The sequence below is a fragment of the Poecilia reticulata genome, linkage group LG15, assembly GCF_000633615.1.
Source record: "Poecilia reticulata strain Guanapo linkage group LG15, Guppy_female_1.0+MT, whole genome shotgun sequence".
Taxonomy (NCBI): Eukaryota; Metazoa; Chordata; class Actinopteri; order Cyprinodontiformes; family Poeciliidae; genus Poecilia; species Poecilia reticulata.
This window is the reverse complement of record NC_024345.1, coordinates 15,090,881-15,104,049: the sequence shown is the minus strand read 5'-3', so window position 1 is coordinate 15,104,049 and position 13,169 is coordinate 15,090,881. Positions and strand designations below refer to the sequence as shown.

General features: G+C 41.3%; 1 protein-coding gene across 5 annotated transcripts in view; it reads left to right on the top strand.

The window, feature by feature from the left end:
* zmiz1a (zinc finger, MIZ-type containing 1a) overlaps positions 1 to 13,169 on the top strand; it is a 124,796-nt gene that overhangs the window by 59,483 nt on the left and 52,144 nt on the right. Inside the window, exon 4 of one of the 5 annotated variants that reach the window (XM_008429479.2) lies at positions 12,587 to 12,773. The exons of the other annotated variants lie outside the window; for them this stretch is intronic. The gene's annotated coding sequence lies outside the window, so the exon portion shown is untranslated. The remainder of the gene's footprint in view (positions 1 to 12,586; positions 12,774 to 13,169) is intronic. 5 annotated transcript variants of the gene reach the window in all.

The following is a 13,169-nucleotide window of genomic DNA, read 5'->3' as shown; positions in this document are numbered from 1 at the left end:
ACATCAGCAGAAATGGCCCCCGACCTCATGGGGCTTCACCTCAGTCACCATGTGAGCAACTGTGTGTTTGAGCGTGAGCCCTAATAACCTTAGTAGAGCTAAACCACCCCTGCTGCTCTGTCTTATTACTCCCCACAACCTGCCTGTTTTGTCCAGAGGAAAGGATAAATAAAAGGATGGATTTCAAGCAGACCAGGAGGGGGGAACAAGGCTGAAGGGAGAGATGCAAGGGTTAGGTAGAAGGAAGGACACAGGGAGAATAAGGAGAGAGTGAAGCACAGTATGGTGGGGGGCCGAGCAGGAGTATTGACGTTGTGCAGATAAGTGAAGGATTAGTGGATCTACAATGAGCCTGGAGCTGCTGCTCCCCCATTCAGCTCATGCTGAAGTGGCTGCTCTTAATTAACTGGTAAAATTAAAAAGACATGCTTGCATACAAGCACACACAAGGACAGGCCATTTATAATGTAGCTCAACTCTGTTTATACAAATAAAGTACAGCCGCAAGTTTTAACACCTTAATTAGTACTGAGTAATATTAACATGTAATTATAATTCGTACATATTCCTACTGTCAATAGATTACAGAAAAACCTATGGAACAGAAATATATATATTTTTTGCATTATTGCTCCTTTTTTGTATTAAACTGGAATCACTGACGTTAATAACAATAAAGTCTGCAATAGCAGGGTTGCATCTGGTGTTATTTTAAACAGCAGATGTTTTTTGGTAAGAGCTGAAGACACCAGGATGCAAATTATTAGAAATTAGATCAGAAGAACAGCGTAAGTTTGGGGGTTTGGAGTGAAGTTAGAGAGGCAACGCTGAGATGGTTCAGAAATGATCTGAGGAGAGACGACGGCTACGTAGTACGGAGGATGTCGGAGCTGCTTGACTGGAGGAAAAGAGGAAGACCCCAAAGACTGATGGACACAACTGGAGCGCTTGGAGATGGTTGGTGTAACAGTTGAAGAGGATAGAGGTGAGAGCAGCCGAAAGAAGAAGATATAAAACTTTCAATCGGTCGATGTCAAAGATCATTAATATCTGCTTGCTCTTACACTGAATTTACATTGAATGTGTATTTCCAGAGTTGTTATATCTTTAATTCCTTCCTTTGTCCATGAAATACATAGTGAAATTTTTTTTTATGAAAGCTGAAGGAACTCCAGTGAAAAATTAATGAATCAAGATAATTATTGATTCCTTTAGCAATTGTATTCCACAAAAAAAAGCTGAAATGGAAAGTGACAGAATCTTGCAGATATGAACTAAAAGTACAACCAATTGTTCCAGTTTCATTTGTTTTCAGCTTTGCTTGTTAATTACCAGACTTTACTTCTTGGAAAACATGCTTTCTGCTTCTTTTTTTTTCTCCAATTCTTCTCAGAAACATGCTTTCTTCTCTGAAACACACATACAATAGATACATTCACACCTTCTTCAAGTGAGATCTCCTTCTGCGCACAAGGACAGTGATTCACGAGACTTGTCTGAGCACAGATTATGTGAAATATTACAAAAGTCTCTCGAGTAAAAGGTTGAGCTGTTATTTTTATTGATATTATGTTTTGCATTATTAGATGACTGGGTGTTGTTGATTGTGGGTTTTATGTGTGGCGCTGAGTCCACATTCCCTAGCGGGGCTCAGGTGTCTGTTTTTGTGTCTAAGAGGAAACCCAGGAGATCAGATTTCAGCGTGGCTCTCCCGTCTTGCTCCTTTGACCTCAGAGGTTAAAGTTTATTCGGCTCAGGCACGGAGGAATGGACTGCTTTAGAAGCACAGACACATTGGTTCATCTGAATTATTTATTTTACTGTTAGGTCTGCGTGTGGGAAAATGTTTTGATGTGTGTGCAACTTTTTCTTGGCTTGCTTTGTAAAATTCTTAATCCACATAAGTCCTAAAATAATACATTTTGAATACTTCTGTTTTCCCACCCTTTATTCCCCACCTTTTCTCTTTCTTAACTGTCCAAACATAGGAGCCGACAAAGTTCCTGAGCCTGCTTTCCTAATTTCCTTTGCGTGAATCCTTTACATGCGTATGTTTCTGGACTCCTGTGTGTGCATGTTAGTTGTCCTCTCTCTCAGACTTGCTCTCGGCTAATAGCTTAAAATGTCACAACAGTTTAATTTCACAAGAGCAAGCTGGTTTGAAGAGATGCCTCAGTGAGCTCTGCGTTGTTTTACTTAATTTTTGACATTTTTCGTCCGATGTGCTCATTAAAATGTATTGTTTGGACGCTGTGTAATCGACGATGAATAATGGCATTTTATGTGCGGTTATAGAAATACAATAGTTTTAACTCATGGAGTTAAAACGATTAACTCATGGAATAAATAACACAGAACCATCTATTATATCTGTTTTTATGATCACTGTACCTGTAAGAGTCACAAAATTGGTATACGAACAGATAAAGAACAGAGATTCATTGGTCGGCCTTTTCTATGCTTATTCTAATGTTCGGTTTTGTTTTGAGGATTTAGATTTTGACCAATCTGGACTCTAAGGACTAAAACACAGAATAAGGAAGGTGCTGCAGATTCTAGTTAACCAATAGAGTAATGATTTGAACATCTCGCTGCTTAGAAGAGTTAGGCAGAGTCACATAGCTCGGATCAGTTTTCTCTGATCTGGTTCTGTCACCAACCAGTTCCTGTTGTGTAACCTTATTTCTGCAGTTGCACCAAAAAAAGCAAAATTCCAGTATATTTTCTGTATGCAGTCACAAACAGTAGTGTAGAAAAAAAAGTATTGTGCTTTGAGTGCAGGCACTTTGCTTATTTGGATTGAAAAAGTGAGAAATTGAAGAAAAGATTGAATTTCACTCCAGAAAAGTGAGAGTTGCCAACTGTGGTATATTATTACCTTGATCTGTGGGTGACAGTAAACTAATACCAACAAAACTGATTATAGAAAAAGGAAAACTGAGCAGCATAAGAAAAAAAAAACCCCAACAAAATACAACTGACATCCAATGAAAACCAATTTTTAGGTTGAACAGTTATTTTCTTGCTAGACCTTTTTGATTTAAAATGGGATTGCTTCTTTTTAAGAAAACAACTAGCTGTAAGTGTCAAACTGCAACACATGTCTTTAAAAACTGCAGTTCACAAAGCAGTTACTGAGCTCACTGTGGCAATCCATCACTGTGCTCTGGCATGCAAGTATGAGCACACAGATTTGGCTTAATGGCAGCATATGAGTCAATACTTAAGGAACTGTAATTATGATTGCCAGTAACACCCAACATTAATGCAGCACCCTCACTGATACCTAGTAATTCCTGTAACTATTAATTACCTGGCTAATGGTTACCAAAAATATCACCACATGCAAAATAATTATGAGTAATTCTTATTTTTGATATAATAGCTAGAAGGTTCTAGAGCTGCAGTGCTAATGTTCACTAGCACACAGACAGGAAAGAGAGTTATTATCTTGGACAATACATTACAAACTTCATTGTTGTCTCTATTTTTAAGTTTGAGTGAAGTTTAAATGTCAGTGAAGGGGTTCTTAGCACTTTCTGTGCTTGCTAATGACACCGTTTTACAAACATCTTCCTTGTTTTGGGCCTAATTTTACAGTTGAGATAATGTGCTTTTGTTGTAAGATCTTGAAACTCTGGGACAGATAGGGAGCAGGATAATACATTTACATGTATGTAAAAAATTCAAATAGTAGTGTTGACGTGTTATCATTCATGCAACCAAGCTTTTGATTTTAATAATTTTCCATACATACTCAATTTGTTTTCAGCTGCGTCTATCCAAATGGACTACTTTACTTATTATTTTTGCACTTAGCTTCTTGTGAAAACGTTCTTTTCCTGTTTCTGTCAAGATATGGTTTTGCGCTGACAGGTTGACAGCTTTGTTTTTCTCTTTTCTTTCATCACATAAGAAGGACCTGATGAAAAGTTTGAGCAAGTAGGAGTTCAAACTCTTTACTCTTTAGATCAGTGAAGACTTGATTTCTGTCATATTTTGATGTGCTGATATTCAAATGGCACAACATGGGCAGGAATAAAAAAAAACAAACAAAAAACAAACAGCGTTTCTTTTTTTTTCTCATGTCATTAATCATTAACATGAATTGAAGTGCCAATTTTGTCACTGTGCCCCTCTGATGGCCACTTTGTCCTGGTGAGGCTGCTCATTTCTGATCAAAGCTGCCCTGCTTTGGCTTCAAATCAAATCCAGCCACACAGAGAATAGCTTTCCAAATGTTTCCCCCCCCCCTTTTTTTTCCTTCCAGTTCAGATTTTCAGCTTTTACTATTCAACAGGAAATTCATTTAGCGGCTGCTGTCGCCATGCCCTCACTGTTGTGTGTATGTGGTCTGCGGTGCCTTGGTTAATGAGGGAGGTCCGTGCTGCCCTCCGGCATGGTGCCTCATGGAAATCAGCATTTGATTTGCTGGCTACTTGATAAAGGATTTAATGCTGCAACATGCCCCCCCACCTTATTGCAGTTAAAAAAAATTATCCTCATTCAATCCCCTTTGTTCATCCAGCTTCCATCCAAGCTCTTTATGTTTTTCAAAGTGGTGGTATTTGCCTCCGTTTGTACATGTTCTGCATCTGTTTGGGAATGCGTTGGCAGGTAATAAGGTCGGCGTGATTACCTGGTGGCCCTTATGTCCACTTGTCGCTGACTGTTGATGTTTGTCAGTGCTAGTATGCATTGTCCGGAGCGGTGTATTACCACTCCAGCTCTCCCTGCCCTCGGTGTATGTATCGACCAGACTCTGGACCGGAGAAAAGCCTGGCCAGCACACAAAATCAATGGCCGCTGCCCCCACTCCAACGGCCTCCTGTTATCTGCAATGAATACAAAGCGCATACTGTGGTGCAAAAACACACTTTTTTTTTTGTCTCCTTACTTGCTCACCACAGTGGTAGGGGTCACATAAAAAGCCACAGGATATCGTGGCTAAATTACCAGTCAGTTTTGTTTTACTGGAAGAAAGATGGCTCTCATCTGTTTGGCACCGCGTCTTCGGTTGCCTAACTAGCCTTAAGTGAGAGGCACGCAGCTGCACCGCGCACTGGACGATAAAGTTTATTATTTTTTCCTGGTATATAAACCGTGTTCTGTGAGCAAATCAAACAGGGCAGCCAAAACTGTGATTGAAACATCATTTGTCTTCCATTGTGTTGAGTAGTATTAGGAAAGTTGCCTCCAAGTGTTTAGCCTATCGGGGTAGAGCGTGTCATTCCACGGGGATAAGATCAAGCCTATTTTCACCAGCATGCACATGTTCCTGCCTCTGTCTCTCTGCTTTATCCCCCCCCCAAACTGTCCTAAACTCTGTCTTTCTCGCTCTCTGTGTCCCCTGCAGGGATTATAGGTGGCGATGGGAGGAGGGAGGAGGGGTGGTGGCAGATTAGCGCCGGCCATCCAGCGGGTCCGTCTGTCTGCTGTCAGAAAATAGAATTCATTTGTGTGATCCAGATGCTTATGCTGAGCTCTGCCCGTGTGTTTTTGTGCGGAGTTGTTGCTCAGTCGGAGGAGAGGATTGGCTGTCTGGCCGAAGGGGGGCGGGGGATGGGCGGCGGGGATGTGCGGTGGCGGAGGCGCGGGGAAAGCTCACATCCGCTGTGGAGCTTTTGTACTCACATCAAAGAGAGCAGCCACAACCTGATGACAGCATGCTCTGTTTAACCACCCTGACACGGTACAGTCTAAACAGAAACCTGAACGGACTGTATGTACAGAGCGCGTAGGTCGCGCACACGCCTTATATGGCCGCAGGAAGCCATTTATTCTCCGTATTGTATAACAAGTTCAAAAAAGACGCCACTCTGAACTGTTAAATGTAGATCTATTGAAAGCTATTCTTAGACTATTTGAAGTGATCATTGCTCTCAGAGGTGGGAAGACAGACGGTGAGATGGGGGAGGGAGTCAGTTTTGGGGGTAGGGGGGAGTGTTCATTTGTGGCAGAATTAGGGCTACAGCACAAGGGAGTCAGGAAGGCTAATGTGGCTGGCTCTATCATTGATGGATGGACCCATACTGGAGATTTTGTGGAGGGCTTCAGAGCGGGAAGCTGAGGGAGGTCTGTGGGGTCTCTGAAGGAAGTACCGTAGGGTTTGGAGAGGGAACATGTCATTAATCAAACTCCTTCCAGCTGCCATCTTTCCCTTCTGTCTTCCTTTTCTTTATCCCTCTGACTACCTCTTTTGAATTCCTGACCTTTTGTTTCTCTTTGGGTCAGATTGCTTTCTTTTGAGTTTACCTTGCAGTATTTTTAACGTTGTTATGAGGCGGTAGTTCAAGTAGTATTCCCTTCTAAAAGGGAAAAAACAAGAGAAATTAGATCATCTTTGGGTTGCACGTGTCCAGCCGCATTTGGCCCGATGACGTTGTTCTCTGGGCCTGGTTGTGTTTGCATTGAGCAGAGTGTCCCCTGGAAAGTGGGCGGGAATAGTCGTATCAAAAAATGAACTTCCTGGAGCTGTCAGAGTTCCAGAGAGTGGGCTGGAACTGGGCCCTGAAGGCTTATGCAAAAACACCCAGCCCAGGTTTAAAACCAGGCCAGGCTGGGCCCTTCAGGGCAAAAGGCTTATTGATGTCTTAATTCAGATGCACTTCTCTCCTTTTTTGCTGTCAGCACATTTAATCTCCTAACTTTTGTGGTTGGTTTCCTCTGATGCTCACTTGAGACTTCTGCCATGTAAAACATTACTCAGTCTGAACATTATGGGATGCTTTGACAGATCAGAGGACCTGGTTGCTGCCGGTCAGTGCTTTATTTGCTAAGGTTCCTGCTGCAGAGTATGAATAACAGAGCTACTCTTATTGACTGAGCACCTACTGTATTTTACTCAGGCTTTTTCTGACTGGTTCCGATTTTAATTGTGACCGACTCAAAAATTACTAGCATTTTTTTTTATCGCGGTACAACTGATGCATTTTAAAAATGTTTTGGTAATAAATCCATTCAAAAATGAAGGAATAGCAACAATTTTCCAATGTATGTGTAAAACGAACACATCCCTAACCTCTTCCTAGTAAGCCACAAACAGTGTACAGTAGTACATTATTCTGCTAACTGTATATATAGATATGTCTGGCTGATAGATCCCTTACATGTAATTAGGAAAGCTCAGTAGTTGCTTGTGTGATTGGGCAATCACCAGAAAATGTTAATTTTCATATAATAACAACAAAATCGAATAATTTAAAATTAAACAGTAATCCTTTATTGATTTAAAGTAGTTTTGTTAGATTTATTTAAATAATTTTTTACAAGCTTTAATTGCTGAAATCTTATCACTATGGATGACTTAATTACAATAGTTACCATATCTCCAAATAAGTGTATGCAATATGACATCCTGTATAGAATAATTCATTTCAAAGACATTCTTTGTGGAAGATAGAAATTGAACTCTTACAGCGTAAATTCTCCCGATTTGTTCTTCTAATTGTGTCTTTCCCAGAGCCACTTATTTTAATAGCTGTTAATTATAACCTAGTGATGCAGGGGAAAATAATGAACAACACAAATGGGGGGCTACTAACCAGAGTTGACAAATTGACCTGGGATTTCTGTGACTCTTAACTGGATGACTTTAAAGAATAAACCATGTCAGGGTTTATGCTGTGGGCACACAAAATGCAGACGCATAAATGCTGAATTGGTTTTGTAGTAAGAGTCAAAAAAAACATTAATAAAACTCAACAAAACAATTGCTTTCTACTCAAACGTCTTTAATCTTGTAAGTGGAAAAGAGTAGCAAATTGAGTCAAAATGTATGATGGCTTTTATAGTTAGAAGAATAGTTGATGAGTTGCAAGCAATTTAGTGTGAAATTAACAAATTGAATAAAATAAATAAAAGTAAATATTACCCTCTGTTGCTCTTACTTTCTGTAATTGATAAGATGAATATTTAAAGATTAATTCCTGCTTCTAATGCAAGTTGTTCTCCTGCTACGGCTCCTGTGTGGCTAAAAAAAATTGACTATCATATGCTAATGAAAAGTGCATGTTCCTTGTTGATCTCTGACCAGCTCAGCAATCCTGTGTAATGATGAACCCACTCCTCATCTATCCGTCCTTTTCTCACTCCATCTTCCTGTTTGTCTTCACTCTGGATCTTCACTAACTAGGCTTTTCACAGGATGAGATGGAGTGCCGTGTTTTTGGGTTTGTCTGGGCCGAATGTGGACACCGTCAGTGCAGGTGGCAGCGAAGGGGGTGATGTTACAGTGGAAAGACAGAGACTGAGTTTACACATGTAAACATTTTACCACTGCGTCTTTAGAAGATCAGAGGGCGTTCCCCCCGACCTCATGCCATATTGACAGAAGAAACTGCGTGACTGGAGCATTTTAGGGTCTCCCAATAAAAGCAGCTTGTTCATTACACTGCTGCCATTACTGAATGCATACGGCACTGCATTATGTGCAACCTCCCACCTTGTGTTTGATCATGCGTTTTCACGAGAATCGATGGCAGTGTACCCTTTAGGGGTCCAGCATAAAAAGTCGCACATCGTTGCAGGCAAGTAAACAGTGTGAGGAAAAGAAAAAAAAGTGATCCAAAAATGTTTCACAAGGGCTTTTCACCTCCCAGAATCTTCTCTGAGTAACTTTTCAAGCAAACATCGTGGACATCGGATCTTTGGTTTCTGGATAATAAGGGATTTTCATTTCTTTTCTGTTTTGAGTATGTGGGATTTATAAACATTTTATTGGTACATTTCCCGTGGGAGTTTTCCACCAATTTGATTTCAGTCAGAAACTTTGTGTAACTGAGCAAAATTACCCTTTGTATCGTCTGAGACTAAACAACAAATTCCAACACTCAAAATTGTGTACAACAAAACTATAACAAAAATACCAAAAAATTGTGATACGATGATGAATTTGCTGATTCTGTTGTTATGGGGGGTGGAGGGGCATGAACATATGAAAAAAATAAAAACAAAATTAAGACATTGTGGACAGAAATTTGAAGCTGTGTCCAAACTTTTGATCAGAAGCATTCATGATTTACTCCTGTTTCTACATGATCAGCTTTTTATGTTTTTAAATCTTGTTGAATCCAGTTATTTTGATTCCCGATAAAGATGCAAATCTTTTGGGTTATTCCAAATTTGTGGTTATAAAGTTCAATAGTTGTCTACAGAACATTAATAAAGACCCTGGTGTGGTCTTTTTTATTAGTAGCCAAGGAAGATGCAAAGCTCTAAGTACACAAAAGAGTTAGACATGTCAAAAAATATGAAATTTATGCAATAATAACTTCAACTCGTTCTACAATCTGTAGACACTTGGTCTACACTCAGAAGGATTATTAAATCCACTTCATGCCAGTTACCTGGAGTGTCTGCAACTGGCTGAAGCCTGACTTACTTTGGGATTAATTTAGCTAATAATTACTACTGTTACTTAGCGCTTTTCTACACACATTTTTGAACTATTCTTTTGAGTTTAAACACAATCAGCCAATAGCTTGATTTGACATGTCCTGGAGGTGTTGTTTAAATAAAATTGACTTTGTCTGATCTAAGCTTAATTAAGTCAGTAGGGGATGGCTGGCTTGGAGGGAAAAAAAACAAGGAACAGGGAAGAGTCTTTTCTTTTAATTTGCATGTTTGATCTCACCTTGCCTTGACGGCGCAGTGAAGGTAAGGCTCGTGGAGTAGATGGGTGGAGGTCAGGGGAGTGGGATTTCAGTGAAGCTTCAACCTTTGTATTTTTTAATGTTCCTGCAGCAGCATTGTCAGAGACGAATTATTACCAAAGCCGGTAAACACTGCGTGAGAAGTTTTGGCTCATTTGTCTGTGATTAGTCTGCTTGTATGCCTTTGTTTTGCGCGCCCAGATTATCTGAAAGCGCCTCCACGCGCCAGTTTCTCTGTCCACGTGTTTACGCTGCAACTGGGTGGAAAGCACAAATTGGAGACAGAGCGTTCCCCGTCTGAGCAGCTTGGAATGGGGTTTGGACTCGGAAAGCTGGCTTTCCTCTCAGGAAGTGTTGTTCCTCACCGCTCTCCATAAACACTGGAAAAGAGACCCAAAGAAAAAAAATAATAAAAAATGTCCCAGACTCACTATTTCCACTGTAAACAGACAGACATACAAATATTATACTGCTCCCACCTCTGTTTCTCTCATATGTTTCTCAGGGAGAAAGCTGTGTATATATCTGTGCACGATGTGGCAGATGGTGAGCTCCAGAAAACCAGTTACTGATTTGGCAGATTTTCTACCTCTACTTTTAAGGTAATATAGTGATCTAAAAGCTGCTTATTGGAAAATAAACTTTTTTTAAATTATTTAACTTTAATTAATTGGACACAAAATCTGTGTTGTATCGTCACATCCCAAGCTCCTTTTATGACACAGCTGTCATTATAGATTGCTCTGAAGCGCTAGACGAAAGACAGCGCGATTAGCTTGTTTACCTTGAACCCCAGTGTGGAAAATACCTGCGTGTTTCAAATGAATTGCATCTAAGAGCAGCGTAAACGTTGCTCTTTAGCTCTAACAAGTGGTTGTATTGCGGTTCCCCCTTCGCTCGCTCCTCAAGTTAATAAAACCAGCATGCGAGACATTGAAAGGAAAGCTCCCTCCGTCATTTTAGGTTGTCATGGCATTTCTTCTAGTGGTGGAGTATTATCCTGAGAAAATATCATCAGGGTGATCCAAAAAAAAAAAAAAAAAAAGAACAAAAACAAGATGTGAAATGTTCACCGTTTATCATTGTCATAGCTACAATGTGACAGCTCAGAGCAAGATGCTGTGACATGTCTCAAAACAAGTTGGTTTGTAGTTTTATTATTCTTTTGAAACCTTTCGTTCAATTAGAGGTAACAATTTGGCCGCATTCGCCTCTTGTCGCTGGATTTTTGTACAAAAATGACTGAGCTTACTTAAGCCCCCAGCAGGCTTCATGCGCCCTCACCTGTGTGCGCAGCGGTCTGCAGAGACGACTGCGAAGCAAAAGCGAAGGAGAGTCAGGGTAGACAGAGGTTAGAAACCCCTTTTTTTTTATTACATTTCCTCCGCAGAGAAAGAGGAGGCAAGATGGACACTCCATATCTCCCTGCTGCACTAGAAAACTCATCTAAATGGAAAACACATTGTCTTCATTATTTTGTGAGAGCTGAAAGAACAGGGTTGTCATGGTAACAGCCATCTGAGCGAGCTCAAGCGGGCGGCCAAGGGGTTGGTTTTAGGGCCAGAGGAATGAAGAGGAGAAAAAAAAAGGGAAGGAGGAGGAGGTGGGAGGAAGAGAGAGAGGAGAGGCTGAGAGAGGGAGGGAACAAGGAGTCAGAAGAGGAGGGGTAAGTTGTTGCAAAGAGATGAAGGAAAGACAATAGACATGGAGGGAAAATGTAGGAAGTGTAAGAGGTGGAGGGGGGAAGTGACACAGAGAGGAAAGGGCATGATGGAGAGAAGAAGAGAGGAATTCCAGAGTTCCCTTTTCTGTGGAGGCGGGCGGTACAAACGACCAGTTAGTGGCTCAGAGAGACGAGTTCAGGGGTCCTTATTAATATCAATGGGCCTCATGATGGTAGATTTAACATCTCAGGGATTCTCCACCCAACTTCACCTCTCTGCAGCCAAACTATGCACATTTAGGGGTTCACGGCTGCAAAGCATTGCAGTTCTTCAACCAAAAGAAGCACTTACTGAACTGACATCTGCTTTAGCTCAATAGAGCGAGGATTTATATGGACATATTTTTGTTTCTTTTTGGTGAAAGTTGCACACAAAAACCCATGATTACGTGTAAAAGTTATTGAAAATCGTAACTGACTTTCTGCATACAGAGAGGTCAGAACATTTTTAAAAGTCATCCATGTATTCATATGAAGTCCAAATTAGAAAATGTAGCTCTTGATTCTCTTTGTGTTGTTGAAATGGAATTTCAAAGAAATATTTTTCACGGTGAATAAATGTAGCTTCAATGGCGTTTTCACTGAAATCAGAATATTTATGGTTAGAAATGAAAGTTTCTTTCCTAGATGGTGGTGCGACAGAGTCCTCTTTGCTCTTCGGGTCCTTCTCAGGTGATTTTTTGGCAAAAAGCTGCCCAACACTCTTCATCAAATATTTACCCCTTCTCAATCTACAAAGCACCCTGCAAACACAGCAAAGTATTAAGGGGGCATCTAATCCAGTCCAATTCCTCTCCTCTATTCTCCATTTTTTTCCCCCCCAGGCTGGCTGGACTTTAGCAGCAGCGTTGTCAGTTCAACGTCAGCCAGAGGATTATGCTTGTTTCCACAGCGAGCGAGAACTAAATGCTTGTTTGTTTAAGTTCCTTCCTGCGTTTCTGTTGTATCGCCGGTGGCATTGATACGACCGAGGCCTGACACAACATCGTCATGGCAGCCATCAGCCGATTAACGAAATTAAACTAATTGCAAAAGTCTTTGTCGTGTAAATACTTAGCCTGGAGTGTTTGGCGTGGCGTTATCATCCATTTGGATCCGACATCCAAACCTTGTGTCTTCAGAGGAGTCATTGTTATTATCACTGTCATTCTGGAGTTACAGATCGGATGGAACTGAGAAATCAGAACGATTAGATTTATTTTTTCCGCAGCTGAAACCCTTCGAAGTTGCCGGGAAGCTGACGGCGGGCTCTGCATTGGTGTGAGTAAACAACGTTTCCCGCAGAAGTCAGAGGAAAACAATTAAAGAGCCGTCAGAGCTGCTCAGCCTCTTCCAGATGTCTGGTCGTGGTCACAGGAGGGACAAACAGTGCGTCTCGTGATTGACCAGCACTCAGGGTAAGAGGCAACCTGCTCATGTGTTCTGGCTGGCTGGCCAGCTGTGTGGTTGCCTGTAGGTCTTAGTGATTCATGTCACACTGTAATTGGTTTACCTGCTCCCCGTGTGTCTGCGCTCTGAGAGGACCAAAACAAATTACCCAAGGATGACCTCTCGCCATCTCCCTCCTGCTCTGCGGCCTATCCTCCCCTATCTCTCTCTGCTTGACTCACCCCCCCACCTCCTCCTGCATGTAATATGTCGCATGACTGTCATTTCTCCTGTTCTTCTTCCCCCCCCTCCCCCTCTATCCGTACACCTCGACGCTTCCAAGTTCAGCCAGAGGAGAAATATTTAACAGTAAACGCGCGTTGGAGCTCGGTGACACACATTTAAAGCCTCTCGCGGTTTCAGTG